The 15,619-nt window shown below is 43.5% G+C and overlaps 1 protein-coding gene across 2 annotated transcripts in view; it reads left to right on the top strand.

Moving 5' to 3' along the window:
* The window catches only part of MAF (MAF bZIP transcription factor), a 194,789-nt gene that overhangs the window by 59,766 nt on the left and 119,404 nt on the right, over positions 1–15,619 (top strand). The window contains exon 3 of one of the 2 annotated variants that reach the window (XM_036390459.2): positions 1,152–2,268. The exons of the other annotated variant lie outside the window; for it this stretch is intronic. The gene's annotated coding sequence lies outside the window, so the exon portion shown is untranslated. Of the gene's footprint in view, positions 1–1,151; positions 2,269–15,619 lie in introns of those variants that run through there. 2 annotated transcript variants of the gene reach the window in all.

The following is a 15,619-nucleotide window of genomic DNA, read 5'->3' as shown; positions in this document are numbered from 1 at the left end:
ATAAACATCAGCAAATGAATTTCCTGTGTGCATTTCTGAGCTGGGAGAAAGGCTGGAGAGACACTGCATGAAGCCCACGTGGAAGGGATTACTGGGACACGCTGATCTTACAGGGAGGTTATTGGAAAATTTCAGTGCAAGTATGGAAAGGCAGTGTGATGTGTTTTGCTCATATTCCAGAGTTGTTTTCCCTGGCTGAGCACCTCAATGCAGGTCCTGTGGAAGTCAATAGCTGTCTTGCCTTTCAGAAGGATTATGGCCCTAAATAGCTTCTTTAGGAAGTGTACTTTGCTTGGTGATAACACAAAGCAGAGGGTGGATGATTAACACCAATTAGGATTATTTACAAGAACCTAGAAAACAATAGGTCCATAAATCATTGTCTTATCAATTGTAGTTCCTCCTGAGTAATTCAGTCATCATTGGGCACACTGTGTTTGTTAAATACAGATCACACTGATGTTAGCTGAAGTGTGTGCAAATGTTGAAGGTACAATATGACCTAAAATAGCAGCATGTTACAAAAAAAACCCCTGTTTTCAACGTTTTTATGTTCTAAATCCCCAACAGTTTACCCCCAGATATATTTAAGGCAACTGACAGTAGCTTGTTTCTCTTGGGTTGTGCTACAGCTCTGTTTACACTTGTGTCTCCCTTTGGGGTGGTTTTGCAGTAATCTCCTGGCTGTCTCCATTTGTTGGGCACTGGTCCAGCTGCAGAACAGCTTCAATGCTCACATATTCCTTCCAGGGGAGAGCCAGTGGGGAATTCTCTCCAAAAGCAAGCCAGGGCTTAGTGGGACACACTGCTCTGATCCAAGGGGCAGCCACACCACCACAAAGTCCTTCAGGGTGTCTGTCACCCTGCTTTGCAAGAGGAAGGATGTCAAACTTCCCAGAGCTCCAGTACCAGCCTGGAGGGGGGCTTGTGCTTTAGGGAGGGTCATCTGCTTTATGTGCCACCCTTTTTGCTGGTGACTGGCAGCTCTTGAACCACTACTTCTCTTTCTTCCACCAAGGCTTCTCCTGGCTCATTTTCCTTTTTATTTAGTAAATGCCCAGTCTTCTGTAGCTGTTCCTCCTTGCTGCTGATCTTTTTTACTTCTACTTTTTATCACTTTTTGTGATCCCTTTTCCAATTTCCAACCTTAGTCTCCCAGAAGACCCGGAGTGGTGATGCCTGGATGCAGAGGAGATCACACTGCTTATAGATCTGCACCATGAGAAGGCCAAAAGTTTCTGCAGCAGCAGGAGGTAAGCCAGGACTGCTGGTGGGTGTGAGGAGCAGAGAGCAAAGCCACGTGAGTTTGAGAAGAAGGCAGCAGCACCCTGAGGATGGAGACTTTGGGGCAGTGTCATGGTCCTGTACAGAAAACTTGAAGAGACACTGAAAACTTCAGGTGGAACACACCACCCAACCAGCTGCTTGTATGGTTTGGTCCATGGACCTTTGGGGTCTGCACACCAGAGACTGAAAACTCTTCACTTACCCTAAATTTCCTCTTTATGGACTTCTGATGTGATAGGAATGGCACAAAAAAATCCAATATATCTTCACCATAGTGTTTGCAGCCTCCTAACTTTCCCAGGACTACTTTCTGCTCAAATGACTGGAATTTAATTACATGAGGTTTAATTTCAGTTGCTTGGCCAGCTTTAAAAACATATATTCAAATTTGAACCACAAGGACAGAATTTTGGGAGCCTCTTTGTCCTCTCACTTTGTGTTAATTTAAATGAGGAAACTGTGCCTGTGAATCTCTGCTTCACTTCACCTATTCCAAGTCAGTGTCAGCTCTGGAGAGACATCCCTGACTCCCAGCAATTTAAAGGAGAGCACAAACAACTCCTTATTGTTTTAGTTTATGTTTTTGAAACTGTGCAAACAGTAGATATTTGTCTTCTGCTTATGCATTTTCTTGTAAATAAAATGTATTGAGACCAGAGATGGAGTTACACTGACTTTACACCAGATAATGTATCGACATTTTACAAGAAAGTGTTGTATTATCCATCCATTTTACAAGTTTATCTTACAATGTTTAATTATAACACACAAAAAAAGAAGTGGAAGGAGAATCAAGGGAGGGACATGGAGACAGAATGCAAAAAGACATGGATGAGAAGTGGTGGAGTTGGAGGATAACAGCACCTTTCAAGGCATTATCTGAGAATTCCTATGATTAGGACTTATCTTTCTGGCTTCATTATTTCATCATAATCTGCTGTTTACCTGATAAGTAATAAATGGCCTCCAAATTTTATTGCATTTGCTCACTTTCTTCAGATTTCGCATCGGTTTGTTCCACTCTTAAGGTCTTATTTCTGTTAAGGAATGAAGATTTTATGGTTTTACTGGGGTTGACTTGTTCCTCTGGTATTTCAGGGTTGTTATTTAGCTAGCAAGGGTCCCACAGCAATTCCTTGAATAACCCTTCCATCTATCACATTGGATGATCAAGGATACATTGCAGCTGATGTCCAAACACTGTTGTATACCTGGGGTTGGGCACCCACCTCCAACTCAGCAGATATAAAACTCTCCAAAAAGCCAACAAAAGAGGGCTTTTTTTAAACACTCCAACCCACTAGTGGATTATCTTTAATGGGTTGGCAGCATGCCCCTTCCTTCCTCTACAGGAATGCTGGCCTGGCTCAGCACCCTGGGTTTAGGTTTTTGGTGGTTTTGTTTTATTTTTGTTTTTTCTGTATTACAGCATGCAGAAGAAATAAAGTGTAAGACTGATTTGTAATAGTTCATGATGGTTTTTTTTTTTTTCCTCTGTTTTTTCTTTTCCCTGGGATTAACTTATTTATCTGCCAGGAGACAAATGTAGCAACCAGCCCTCCTCTTTGGGGAGTGACCCTTGCCAGCATGGCCCTGCAGGAGAGGGCTCCTTGCATGGGCTGGCTGCTGTTTCTGGGAGCTCACTGACGCACCTTCAAAGGTTGAGGGTTCAGCTTCTTCTGCGTGAGAGAGGAGAGGAAATGACCTTCACCCAGCTGAGCAGGGAACAACAGGAAACCCTCATGGTCCTGCCATTTCCCACCCCCAGGATCCGGAGCTCAGGGACCTTTTTGACAAACTCACAGTGTTTTTGTCAGGGTTTAGCTGCTGAAAATATATTACCAAAGTATGTTGATGATTCATGGGGAAATGGTCTATGCTGATTTAAGTGATGGACTAGCCATTCTGTAATGGATTTGAGAATTCCCAATCAGATGGTACTTAGTTTTATCAAGCAGGAAGCTGGCAGGCTGTGTTTAATCAACTGATAGCATCTCTTGGCAATTGGCATCCAGCTAGTGGACAGAGTACTTCTCAAAGACCAGCTCACTAAGTTACAAACAGTCACAGCCACTCAGATCTCTCAGCTTTATCTCCTATTTTTTTCTGTTCAGCCTGTTTCTTTCCCAAATGAATATTTCAGCTGGAAGTGCAGGAAGATGAAACATATCTGCTTCTCTTTCACTGCTGTTTTAGGGGGAATGGATGAAGCAGAATACATTTGCTTCATCCCCCAGAAAGCTGTGCTGAAACAAGCTCCTAAATGTAGCATAAAATCCCAGAACCAGACAAGGTCTAGGATTTGGTCCTGATGCAAGTTTTTGGAGAGCTCACATTGCATAAGTGTAGTAAATATATGGGGCCACACCAGGTAAGACATGGCCTTTTCCCCTTTGATTAGGCCATGACTCATTATTCCATGACTCATTATCTATTGTGTCACCAAAGACATACCCAATGTTCTGACCTGTACCAGCAGATATCAAGAGCGGTTCCCTTCCCTGCTAAAACTCATCAGTCTATTCTTTACTTCTGGGAGAGACCAGCTCCTGCAGAGCATCTTCACTGCACAAACCCTCAGATGCCACAGCTACCTTAAATAATTCCCTACTCAGGATTCATGTTTTGTCACACTTATTGAGCTGTGGAGCCATCCACACTCGTGGAGCTGTGCTCAAGCACAGCATCAGACCTGAGGAGCTGGTTTGTTGTGCCTGGCTCCTGTGGAGTAGTTACTGTACTTAGCAACCCACCTCCAATATAAATATATCTGCTACTCTGAAGAGCAGGCTTTGAAAAGCACCAGAAGGGATCACTCCCCCATAAAGATTTTTTCCAACATTGCAGAGATTGTTGGGATTTTCAGAGAGAAATTCTTCCCCCAGTTAAGCATCCCAGCCAGAGGGGTGAAGATTTCACCACAGGCTGACAAAGCTCTGGTGCAACTTTCTTCAATGGGCCATGAACCCCCATTTAAAGTCCTGTCTGAACTGCTCTTGAGTACTGAGGGCATGGGGGGAGCTGGAGAGCAGCCATCCATGCAGGTGGGATTTGGGAGCCATCCCTGATGTCTTTGCACAGGGGTCCCACAGCACCATGGAAAAACAGCTCTGAGAGCTGAGTGCTAAAACCACGTGGGTTTGAAACTGCTTCAACATTTGGAACCCTCAGAAGAGGCTGATGATTGAAAGGCTGTAAAACAATCATGCTCCCAAAAAGTAATAAAAATAAAGTGAGGTGTAAGGAACAGAGAGGAGTGATTCATTGGGAAATTGTGCTCTTGAAATTGTGTGACAAATCCTGGGTGAGGGAGGAGCTGTGTGTAAGCACTCAAGGGCCAGAACCTGGCTTGTCCAGAGGAGTTGAAGATCCAGTGAAGATTAACAATGGACCTGTAGCTGAAAGGAAAATTTTAACTTCCATCTTAGATATTTTCTGTGGACCATTATCTGAAAATCAGAGAAATCAGACCCCTGTTTTCAGTGTCATGTCCCATGAGGGTTTCAGCAGACAGTGACCCCCACTGCAAGAAATGAAGTTTCCAATGTCAGAAGCCCCAAAAGAACATGTGAAAACAAAGCTGAAAAAAGTCTTCTCTCTTTAGGGTAGAAGTATACAATTTCCACAGGGTCATTTTCTGTGTAAACATTCCTATTTGTATGCTTTACAGATTGAAACAAAAATATATCTTCCAAACATATTCAATAAGTCAATTTTAAAACAAGTTAATTAGTGTATCTAAGCTTTATCACAGAGCATAAGTAAGTGGAAAAAATCCCCCAGCCAAATGTGAAGAGTCCAATCTTGATTTTCTCACTCTTTGAGTTCATTTATTACAATGTTTGCTCACTTCTATGAAAGCCATGCTCATGTAATAATCTAATTTCTGAGACCATCTCCAGGGACAAGAGATCACATTACAATATCTACATTATGTGTCATTCAGGCAGTATCTCTCAAATCATAAAACCTTTGGAAAGGGAATGACACTTGAATAGCAGATTCCTCCTCCTTTTCTTTTTCCCTTTCTGAGCATTTTTTTTCCAGCCCAATGCTCTCTTCCTTTTATTGTCCGACCTCCTGCACCCAGGCTGCTCATCTCCATTCTGCAGAGAAACGGGCTGTGGTGCACATCTCTCCTTGCTCTACCTGACCACCTCATCCTGTCTCACACTGTCTTTCACACAGTTTGGGATTTTCCCTTCTGTTCTGGGCTTTCATTTGTGTCACCTCACTGCCTGTGTTTTGTACCTATGGGTTCTTCTTTGTGAACTGATAAACTGGAGCAGAGAACTGGCCCTGCTGACAAAAATCTAAAAAAAGCCCAAGTTTCAGATCAAGAATTCCCCTGGTCTGACTAATTTCATTTCTAGCCAAAACTGTCCCAACAGAGAGACAGGACCTCTCCAGCTGCCTCTGGTGCCACCTCACAGACCCATTGTCCTGCCATCTTCATTTCTTTCAGCAGCCTTAGGGATCTTGATAAAGACCTCAGGGGAGGCTTATATGGTCTTAAAACATTTAATTGATCCATTCATGTCCACACAGTCCAGGGCTTCCATTTTTAAGATTCCTTCCCTATTATCATGGAAACTGGCTAATTACAATAGAAGCCTGTTAGGAGCCTGCTTAAGACACCAGTGTTGTGTTGCCAAGCACTTGCAGCTTGCCCAAATCTCAGTGTGCAAAGCTATGGAGTCCTTGGGATAAAAATAGGTATTCTAGGAGATAATTCTGCTGCTCTAGATATCATTTTATCATTCAAATCTAAGGTCACAACCTCAATCCTAGCTCATCCTGTTGACCACACAGACCATAATCAATTTTATTTCTTATGATACATCCATTCCAAACTACCATTGCCCATTTCTTCATGTAGAAGTTGTGCACCAAATTATCTAGTCTGATTAATACCAGGTTACTGTGCCTACTAGTGCACTTACAACACAACTTTGCAATGGGAAAATAATCCTGGCCTTTTTAAACACAGAGGCAAGCAGAAAAAAAAGCACAACATGAAAATTAAACCAGTTCTGACAATTTCTCATTTCCATTTATTCAGAAAAAGTCATAATTGAGACTTAAGGAAAAAAAGAAAAGCCCTCCATGCCTTTAAGTGTAAAATCCATTTTAGTAGCAGGAAGCTGTTATATGGTTAGAGCAGTTATTTTTATTGTCTGTCTGGGTATAGTTTTTAACTGCAGGCACAGAATAAATCAATAGTGTCATAAAGCTACTCTCACCCTCTGCCCTTTCTAAAGGGACATTGTTCAGTGTCTGTGCTGGATGTGACACAGACTGTGCTTTGATGCACAGAATTATGCCTCTACTAATGTTCTGGGGGAGAGATCTGTGTGACACATATTTACCTGCATCTCTTTGTCCATATCATCTCAGAGTCAACAGATTAAAAGCAAAATGAAACACAGATATACACACAAAAATGTACAGAAGTTTTTATCAGAAGAGAGGGGATTTTTCTGGTTATTCTCTTGCAAATGATATTGTCAATTATTTGTGCATTCATAAATCCTCTCAGGTGGTGTATTTCCAAGACTGTCTGAGAAAAGATGCAGTGATTCATAGGACAGCACACACAACTTAAACCTGACCATTACCTGCTCTTTAATACAGCGAGGAAGGATGGAGCAGGATCTGACTGTATGAAGCTGGTGCTAGAAAAAATTGCCCAGAAAGTGTGCCTTTTTAATAGCAAGAGTAGTTAATGGCTGGAACATTTGGCTTAGGAATGTGGTGGATTGAGCATTGCTTTCAGTCTCTAAATCAAGAGTGAGTGTCTTTCTAAAGCTATGCAATAGCTTCAGCAGAAGTTATGGCTTTGATGCTGAAGTGAGTGGGTGAAGTTCTTCAGCTGTGTTACATAGGAAGCAAAACCAGATGACTGTGATGGTCCTTTTCAGCCTTACTAATCCATTAAATCCTGGTTTGGGGCCTTTCACACGCCAGGGTTTACAGCAGCCTCTTAGGTTTTCTGTATGGTTTCTGCAGGCAATACACGTTCCAGGGCTGGGTCTGACAAACTCCATATAAATGGGTGTCGGGAATTGACACACTTTATAATTTATATATAAATCACTGCCTCTAAATGCAGTTCCAGATCCATTTCCCCATGCAGCTGAGCTCACTTTGTCTGTTCTGTGCTGTGGGGATTTTTCTTTGCAAAGCAGATATGCATCTGAGCTGAAACACACACCACGTGCTGCTGGAGACCCCAAAAATTGCCACCCCTATCACAGACCACAGTGAAACAAACCTTTATGGATCAAATTCTTAAGAGATTTATCAGCAGCAATTCCTGTTGTCAAGTTAATTCATCGCTCCTCTCCTTGCTTGCTCATTGCAACTTCCCCAGGTTGACACTTCTGACAGAGGCATGAAAATTGTACTTGTGCTGCAAGTGGGAGGTGGAGACAGCAAAAATCTGTGCCCTGTCTGTGGGACTCCATGCTGAGACAGCTCTATTTTCACATCTAGTCACAAGCCAATTGGTATTACCTCAGTATTTGTTTAGAGGATGGCTCTCAAGAAATGGAATTGGAGTTTGGATTTGGTAAGATTAGAGGAAGTAAACCCTGAAATAATTCAAGTGGTTTCTGAAGGCAGCAGCACTCACACGCAGCTTGGTGAGGGGAACAGAGAGGCAGAGAGTCTACAGGAGTCTGTACATGGTGAGCACGGTGGGTACCACTCACCTGGGTAACCAACTGTTTGTCTTCTTTCTGCAAAATGCTTAGTGCTGGATTTTTCTGTCTGTAAATACTGATTTTAATTTCCCTTCCTTCCTTCCCCATGCTGCATTGAAAGCAAAGACATCTCACCCAGCACCATTTGCTGACTCCTTCCCTTCTGCTCTTCCCTGTCCCCCAGTGCGTGAGCGCAGTCACGTGCGGCCCCTTGGTTTCCCCTCAGGACACTGGCACTTGGGAAGGAGAATAACAGATGTTGGGGAAAAAACAACACCCTGTCAGGTAGAAAAAAACACTTTAGCAAAAAAACCCACCAACTCTATGAACTTCCCAGCTTCTCAAACTTCCTTATGAATAGCCAGTGGCTGCTCGAACAGCAGCAACAGTAATAATAAATTACAGTAAATATCATCCTGTCAGAAGTGACAGCAAACCAAACCCACTGCTGTTCAGAAATGAATTGGAGAAAATATTTCTTAATCTCTTTTTGTGTTATTCAGTCAGCTGTAATGATTTATAGTACTCCAAAGAAGTTGTGGTACAGAGTTGTTTCTTAATCATCCATTTCAGCACCTTGCTAATACCCACACATGTCTGTGCTCTGGTGGGGACTCTGGCACTGCTGGATGCTGCAAAATGCTCAGCCCAGGAATAAATTATTTAATGTAAGGGACTTCTTAGCCTTTCTCTGGGACCCTCCTGCCTATGGGGACAAATCTGCTACAAGGAGGAGCAGTGCTGAGTTAAGGGGAGCCCCATAACAGTGCCTTGAAATAAGATTGTTTCCCCAGAGCCATCTGGTTTGAGCCTGTTCAATCCTAGCTCACCCAGTTGGCCACACAGACCATAATCAATTTTATTTCTTATGATACATCCATTCCAAATTACCATTGCCCATTTCTTCATGTAGAAGAAGAACTTCGTGTAGAAGCTGTGACCAAATTATCTGGTCTGATTAATACCAGGTTGCCGTGCCTACTAGTGCACTTACAACACAGTTGCTACAAGGAGGAGCAGTGCTGAGTTAAGGCGAGCCCCACAACAGTTCCTTGAAATAAGTTTGTTTCCCCAGAGCCATCTGGTTTGAGCCTGTTCAGTCCTCGCTCATCCTAGCTCTGGTTGGAGCCTACTCAATCCTAGCTCATCCCGTTGACAGCACAATCCTAGCTGATCCTGTAAGTACCCACATGCAGTGGTGTACTGCATGGTGTACTCCATGGAGGGCTCTGGTGCTGGAGTGCATCAGATGGACACCCTGCAGACAAGGCTGTCTCCCTGTGAGTCTGTGAGCACATTGGGGGTCAGTGGGAAAATAAAATGGTGGGAGATAAATTGAGCTGGGAACTTGGTATCAATCGCTTCTGTCTTTGTCTACTTATTTCCAAAGATTTATACGTGACAGTGTGAGGACTGCTCAGTGACACATTTTAATTTAATTAAATTTCCTGTTGGATTGATGTCTGATCAATCAATAATGTTAATGTTTTTGCAATTTAGAGATTAAAGCTTGGATGAGCGGATATTGAAATACTCTCACATCCAGCTGCCTGGGAATATCTCTTTCTGCTTCCATTCCTCAAAAAACCCATTTTGGGTGAGAATGCATCCTGAGGATTGCCATGAACCTACACCAAGGCTGGAAGCTTCACCCCATTCTAGCAGAGGGTGAAGGAGTCATTCAGGAGCAGTGTCACTTCTTGGAGAGACAGACTTGCAGGCAGCTAAAACCTGGCCTTGTGCAAAATCTGTGGGGTTCTGTATATTTTCCCTCTGATGGGAATATAGGGAAAGAAGAATGGGGCATTGCAGGTGTGACAGCTCCCTTTGCTACCTGCTCCTTGCTCAGGAAGTCATCAGTGCTGAGGATGTACCTGGGAATTTGAACCTGATCACCACCAGGGCATCTATTGGCATCTGTTTTCCTTGTGTCCTTATCCCCTGTGGGTCCCACTCATTTCTCTCGCCATCCCTGCAGCAATGAGCTCCCTGCTCAGCTGATGCTTTCTAAGCTGCCATGCATGGGACAGCAAGATCCTGGTCTGGAGCTGAATGTAATACTGATTGAAGCTTCTTGCCTGCCCAAATTTCTCACAGATGAGCTAATTGTGCTCCACCCTCTTCAGGCCGTGAAGATAAAGAGATGCTGTAGCATGTCCACAGAACCTTTTTTTTTTTTTCACTTATGCCTTGTTTCATTTAGTGCCTCAAATACTTTAGTAGTGAGGTCAGGAGAGGCTTTAACTTATTCAGGGGAGTTATTCTGCACTGACTTTTCTGTGACTCTTAGGCAGTCCTTTAAAAACATATGACTCAAGAAAAAAAAAATCCACATTTTCAAATTGGTAAAAATGTGAACCCAAATTTCATCTGAGTCTCAGGTATGGCTGTAGTCACAACAAGTCAAAGTAATTTGTCAGATCTTAACGCTATCAAGACTTGGATAGTGAGAAATCCCATCTGGGTAAGGTCTGAAGGCTCCAGTGTCCATCTCTGGTCTCCAGGTCCATCTCCAGAGCTGCCTCTGTGTTATTTGGGGCATTTATATTCTTGTTGTATTCAGGGGGGCCTTAAAAGGACCAGTTTCTTTCCCAACTATATTTTAAAATCTGTAAAATCTCTATGTCCTGTCCCTTAAGGATGTTCTGGGGGCTGTTTGCTGTGTACCTGTCCCTAAGAAAACCCCAAAGGAACACACAGAAGGAGGAAGACAGAGAGAGAGAGAGAGGAGGAGGGGAAAGAAAGAGCAGCTCATTTTCCACTTTAGCCCAGACACCTGAGGGGTAAAGTCAGCAGTTTTTTTGACGGTACAAGAACTTGGTAACTTAAAACAGGAAGCAGAAGAAAAACCACGACCAAATAACTTTGCCTTGACCTCCTCCTAAGAGAGTCAATGACTTTAAAGTAAACTGGAACTTCTTGCTGGAATTTATTTGGATGTTGGCTGCTCCTTACCTCATTAGCACAGCAATATTCAGAAATGTGCCAAAAGATTTAGGCAGGCTGGAGGACACAATGAAGCTATTTTTTTTTTCCCCCAAGGGAAGGCTTCACATATTTGTGTCTCACTATCTAAATACTCTTCAGTGCAAGAGTTTCTTCCACTGAAATCTACTGTGTGCATTGGGTTTTGTTTTGCCCTCTGCTGTTAACTCCACCAGACCCCATCACTCTTGGGGTGAGGGCAGAGTGCCCAGGGTACCCACCCGTGCTTGGGGTGGGGGTGGCTGAAGGGTAGGAAAATGTCAGTGTCACTCTGTGTGTGCAGGTGTGCGGGGAAGGAAAAGGAAAAAGGGGAAATTGTTCCTTGGAAGGGAGGGAAATAATCTACTGCCAAACCAGTGACTTTTGTAGTAGATCAACATTTTTATGCTCAGTCCCTGGTATAACATATTCTTCAAGGCTGGCTTTCATAGGCAGGACTGCTGTGAGCTGGTTCACCTTGATTACTGATCCTTCCTTCCTTCCTTCCTTCCTTCCTTCCTTCCTTCCTTCCTTCCTTCCTTCCTTCCTTCCTTCCTTCCTTCCTTCCTTCCTTCCTTCCTTCCTTCCTTCCTTCCTTCCTTCCTTCCTTCCTTCCTTCCTTCCTTCCTTCCTTCCTTCCTTCCTTCCTTCCTTCCTTCCTTCCTTCCTTCCCCCCCACCTGTACAGGGAAAATCACCCCAGGACACTCTTAGAATGGGCACCCCTGGCTGTTTGGGGTTTTTGCTGTACCCTGCTCATTAAAAGAAGGAGGTTTCATGCAAGAGTTTTGTTTGAAGGAGCAGGGGCTGTTCTCTCCATCTCCCAGGTCCAAGCTCTGCCAGCTCATGTCTCTGCTGGTTCCAGCTAAGCTGTTTCACAATCCAAAAACATGATGAGCCCTGAGAAAATGGTGTCCTAAAGAGCAGCCCAAGCTTTTGCCATGTTCAACCATTGAGTGTTTGGGGTCTAGAATTCCCATTATGGTGCACTACACCACCTTGCTCACCAGAGCAGGCTGGAGCAGGCTCTGGCCAGTTGGCTACTTTGGTGATTTAACCTGTCAGGAACGTGGGAGTACAGAACAAAACCACACCATAAATCCCACAATCCTCATCCTGCAATGAAATTCATTTGGACAGCATCATCAGGCTACTTTTTAGAGTTGTTCATCTTACCCTGAACAGTAAATTCCTATAGGAAAGTAATTTATGATCTGGGAGGGCTGTTACTTACAAGCTAGTAAAATAACTTTAGCTGGACTTTTACTACCTTCAGCAGCAAGCATCCATGCTGAAGCCAGGAATGAGCCTTTTCTTCCTAGCTGTGATACAGTGTGATCTATCACAGAGCCACATGGGTTTTTGGCTTGCATTCATCTTGTTTCCATGCAGTGTGTTTAAAAAGAAATCACTGATTTCTACTTGTAATGTTTACAGTCAAGTCACGTTATTTCAGCAACTGCAGGAGCTTCCAGTAATTTATGCATTACTAGGATCAGGGTGGCTTCTGGCATAGCTTGGGCATCCTGCTTGAGACTTGTTCAGAAATCAGCAATCTCCTGCATCCAAATCCTCCAGGATCCCTCCATCTTTGGGTGGCTGATTTACCCTTTTGAGGCAGTTTGTTTTTCTTGTTGACTGCAAGTGGAGTTTGACTTGGTGCCTAATCTTTAGATAATCAACAAATGTCATCACAAGTGTGTTGTGTTACAACAATCACTGTTTTTCTGCTCCCTTCCCCTACTGTTCCTCAGGCACTCAGTACTTTTGGGTCTCAGCTCCAGCATGGAAGTGGCCTCAACAGGTTGCTGGTTGTGGATCTCATCACACCTTTTCAACAAATAACTAAAACCACAGAAGCACAGAAACACAGCCCCAAGCCTCCTGTAAGGAAGAGGTACATAAAAAATTACTGAAGCACATGCTGGTGCCACTCTGATAGGAGGGCAAAATCAAGCCCATTTCATCCCTTATAAAACATCCCTCAGGGATGCTGCCTTGGCTACAAATTTCTGTTCAAACTGACTCTTTCTAACCCTCAGAGGTTTCTAACCCTCCTGTACCCTTTTACCATATTCAGCATGAGAAAGGACCTTCTCCAGTTCAAATATTCATGTGCCAGTCAACAATTAGAGTCCAGATTATTACTTTTATACCACGATTTTCCTGCTCTGTCTCAGGCCACAGCATGTGTGTGGGAGCATACAGGAACATTTAGCATTTGAATGCTGACCATGAGTAGCCAAAGCATTTGGAATCTGCATTATGGGTAAAGAAAAGTAGGTCAAAACCCTTTGCGAGCATCTATCCTGTCTGCAGGAAAAGCCTATGGTTTTAGCCTTTATGTTCAGGAGTTGCCAGAAAGTCATTGCTTTTGTGTTTGTGGCCTCAAAAAAAAAAAGTTTTGAGGAGCTGTGTGCCCTCCACTGTTGTGTAAGCCATGCAGGCACCTCTCAGCTACCTGCCAAGGCTGGTGTTGGGCTCTGGGCAGGCTTTGCTCATTTAGCCTTCAAAAACTGGGAGAGATAAAAGCAAAAACGAAGCTGCAGAGAAAGCCCCAGCAGATTGGGCTTCAAGTCCCATACTCAAAAGACAAAAACTTAGGGATTAGGTTCAGATCAGGAACCACAAAAAGTGGTGTGAATGTTGGAAAAAAATAGCTAATTTATCCGAGGGAAAGAATGATCCAATTTTGACACTGAGGCAAGAGGTCTGGACTTCCTAGGTGGAAGAGAAATAAAGAAGGCCATATATATGTGGGTTGAGCTTTCCATGTATATTTTTAATTATGGCACATCTATCATTCTTAGAACTGCCTTGAGCAAAGAAAGATAAAACAGCAAAGCAATAGCAAGATTTCCACACGTGTAGCCAGTCTCAAAATCAATGGGAGTTTGGTATCTAAATACCTTTAAAAACCTGATCAGTTGTTCCCTGAGGCCCCCCCCTGAATATCACAGCCTTAAATCCTGGAGGATGTGCTGGCATTGCTCAGCCTGCGCAAAGCAGAGGGGTGCACTCAGGAAAGCATTTGGTTTGTAATATGAAGGGCTGAAAAATTGTTCATTTAGGGTTGTCTGATAAGAGCCACACAGGATAAGATAAGACTCTTATCCTTCAGCATCTCTTTGGTTACAGGCAGTGTGTGACTGGGCACCAGCAGCCAGTGACAGGAATTTGGTGAGTACCCAGTTGTTTTTTAGGAAATGTTAATTACCCCCACTTTTAAATAATTTACAGGGAAAATGCAAACCTTCAATAACTCTTGGTAGGAGAGGTGGAGCAAAGGATGTTTACCTATTATTCTGCATACAGATAGAACCAATAAATATTCAGGCAAATTTTAAAGAAAAGGAAAACTGTTTGCAGTAAAGATGGGGGACTCTGCTGAGGCCTTGCCATGTGGTTGGAGCTGAATGGGAATTCTGGCCATGCCCCCCTTTGCCTCCTGCCACGCTGGCACCACTGCACTGCTCCTCCTGCTCTGCTCACCCAAGGTTAGGCTACAGGAGAGACTTGCTAAGCCAAGGTGACTCCTCTCGTCTGTTACATATCCCAGGGTTATAAATAACAGAACAACCTCTGTTTGATGGGGGGGATGCTGACAACCCCCCTCCCTCCTTCGGGATGCTGAAGCAATTACAGGCAGGAGGAAGCCACAGAGCCCTTGTGCTGTTGCAGCAAACAGAGGCTTTGGGTTGGTCTTTGCTCCTCTTTAATTAGAGTTTATTGGTAAAGCAACCCCATTTTTCTGTTCCTGGAAAATCAGGGCTGTCAAGGCCTAATTCCTTGGGCCTATCAAGTGTGAGATATGTTTACCAAGTCTCTCCAGGATTAGCTGGGTTGCTATCAAAACTGAGGAGTGTATTTCTATCAATGAAAACCGCTATGACAAGGTCTGTCCCCTGAGACAAACAGCCTGTTCCATGGAGGCTTTAAATAGGAGCAATAATGGTAGTGAGCAGCAGAGAGTTGAATAATTAGATTGTTCTTCATAAATCCTCAAGTGAAGACTTCCAAGCAGGTCCATTATGTGTGTCGTATGTTAGCACTGAGCTTTATGTGGTGTGGACACCGCTCTGTGCCGGGCTGCTGTGATGATGGGTGAGTAAATCACCAAAGATTGGGACAGGAGGAGTACAGCTCCTGCCTCTCCTGCCTTTTCCCCCTCAGAGATCATCTGCTCTCAACTGCAAACATCCACATTATTTATCTCATTGCTCAAAGAGTTTTTGAGAGGACTAACTGGAGTAATTTCTGAATATTTATGCTTTGTTTGTTTATATTCAGAGACTGGAAAACACACATATTTTGTTCACGTCCCCAGACTAGTTCATTTACTGATTTACTTAAAACATCCTTTCAGATCCATTGAGAGATAACTTTTTCCTCAGAGGGATGCAGTGGTATAATAGCAGCTCAGTATTATCTCCCTATATTCTTGTTAGGATTTCCTCTTGCCAACTGAGAACTATCTTTTCTTTAAAAAAAAAAATTTGCTCCATCCTCCCCTTTCAATTATTCAGGTTTTCTCTCTCTTTCTTGCTCTCTGTGCCAGTTACAGAAAGAAATCTCAGATGAGCAAAATGTCATTTAACCCTAACACAGATTGGTGATTGCAGCAGCATCTGCAGGCAGGGATGTACACCCAGCCAGTGCACGATG

The sequence above is a fragment of the Molothrus ater genome, chromosome 12 (genome assembly GCF_012460135.2).
Source record: "Molothrus ater isolate BHLD 08-10-18 breed brown headed cowbird chromosome 12, BPBGC_Mater_1.1, whole genome shotgun sequence".
Taxonomy (NCBI): Eukaryota; Metazoa; Chordata; class Aves; order Passeriformes; family Icteridae; genus Molothrus; species Molothrus ater.
This window is presented reverse-complemented; position numbering and strand designations above follow the sequence as displayed.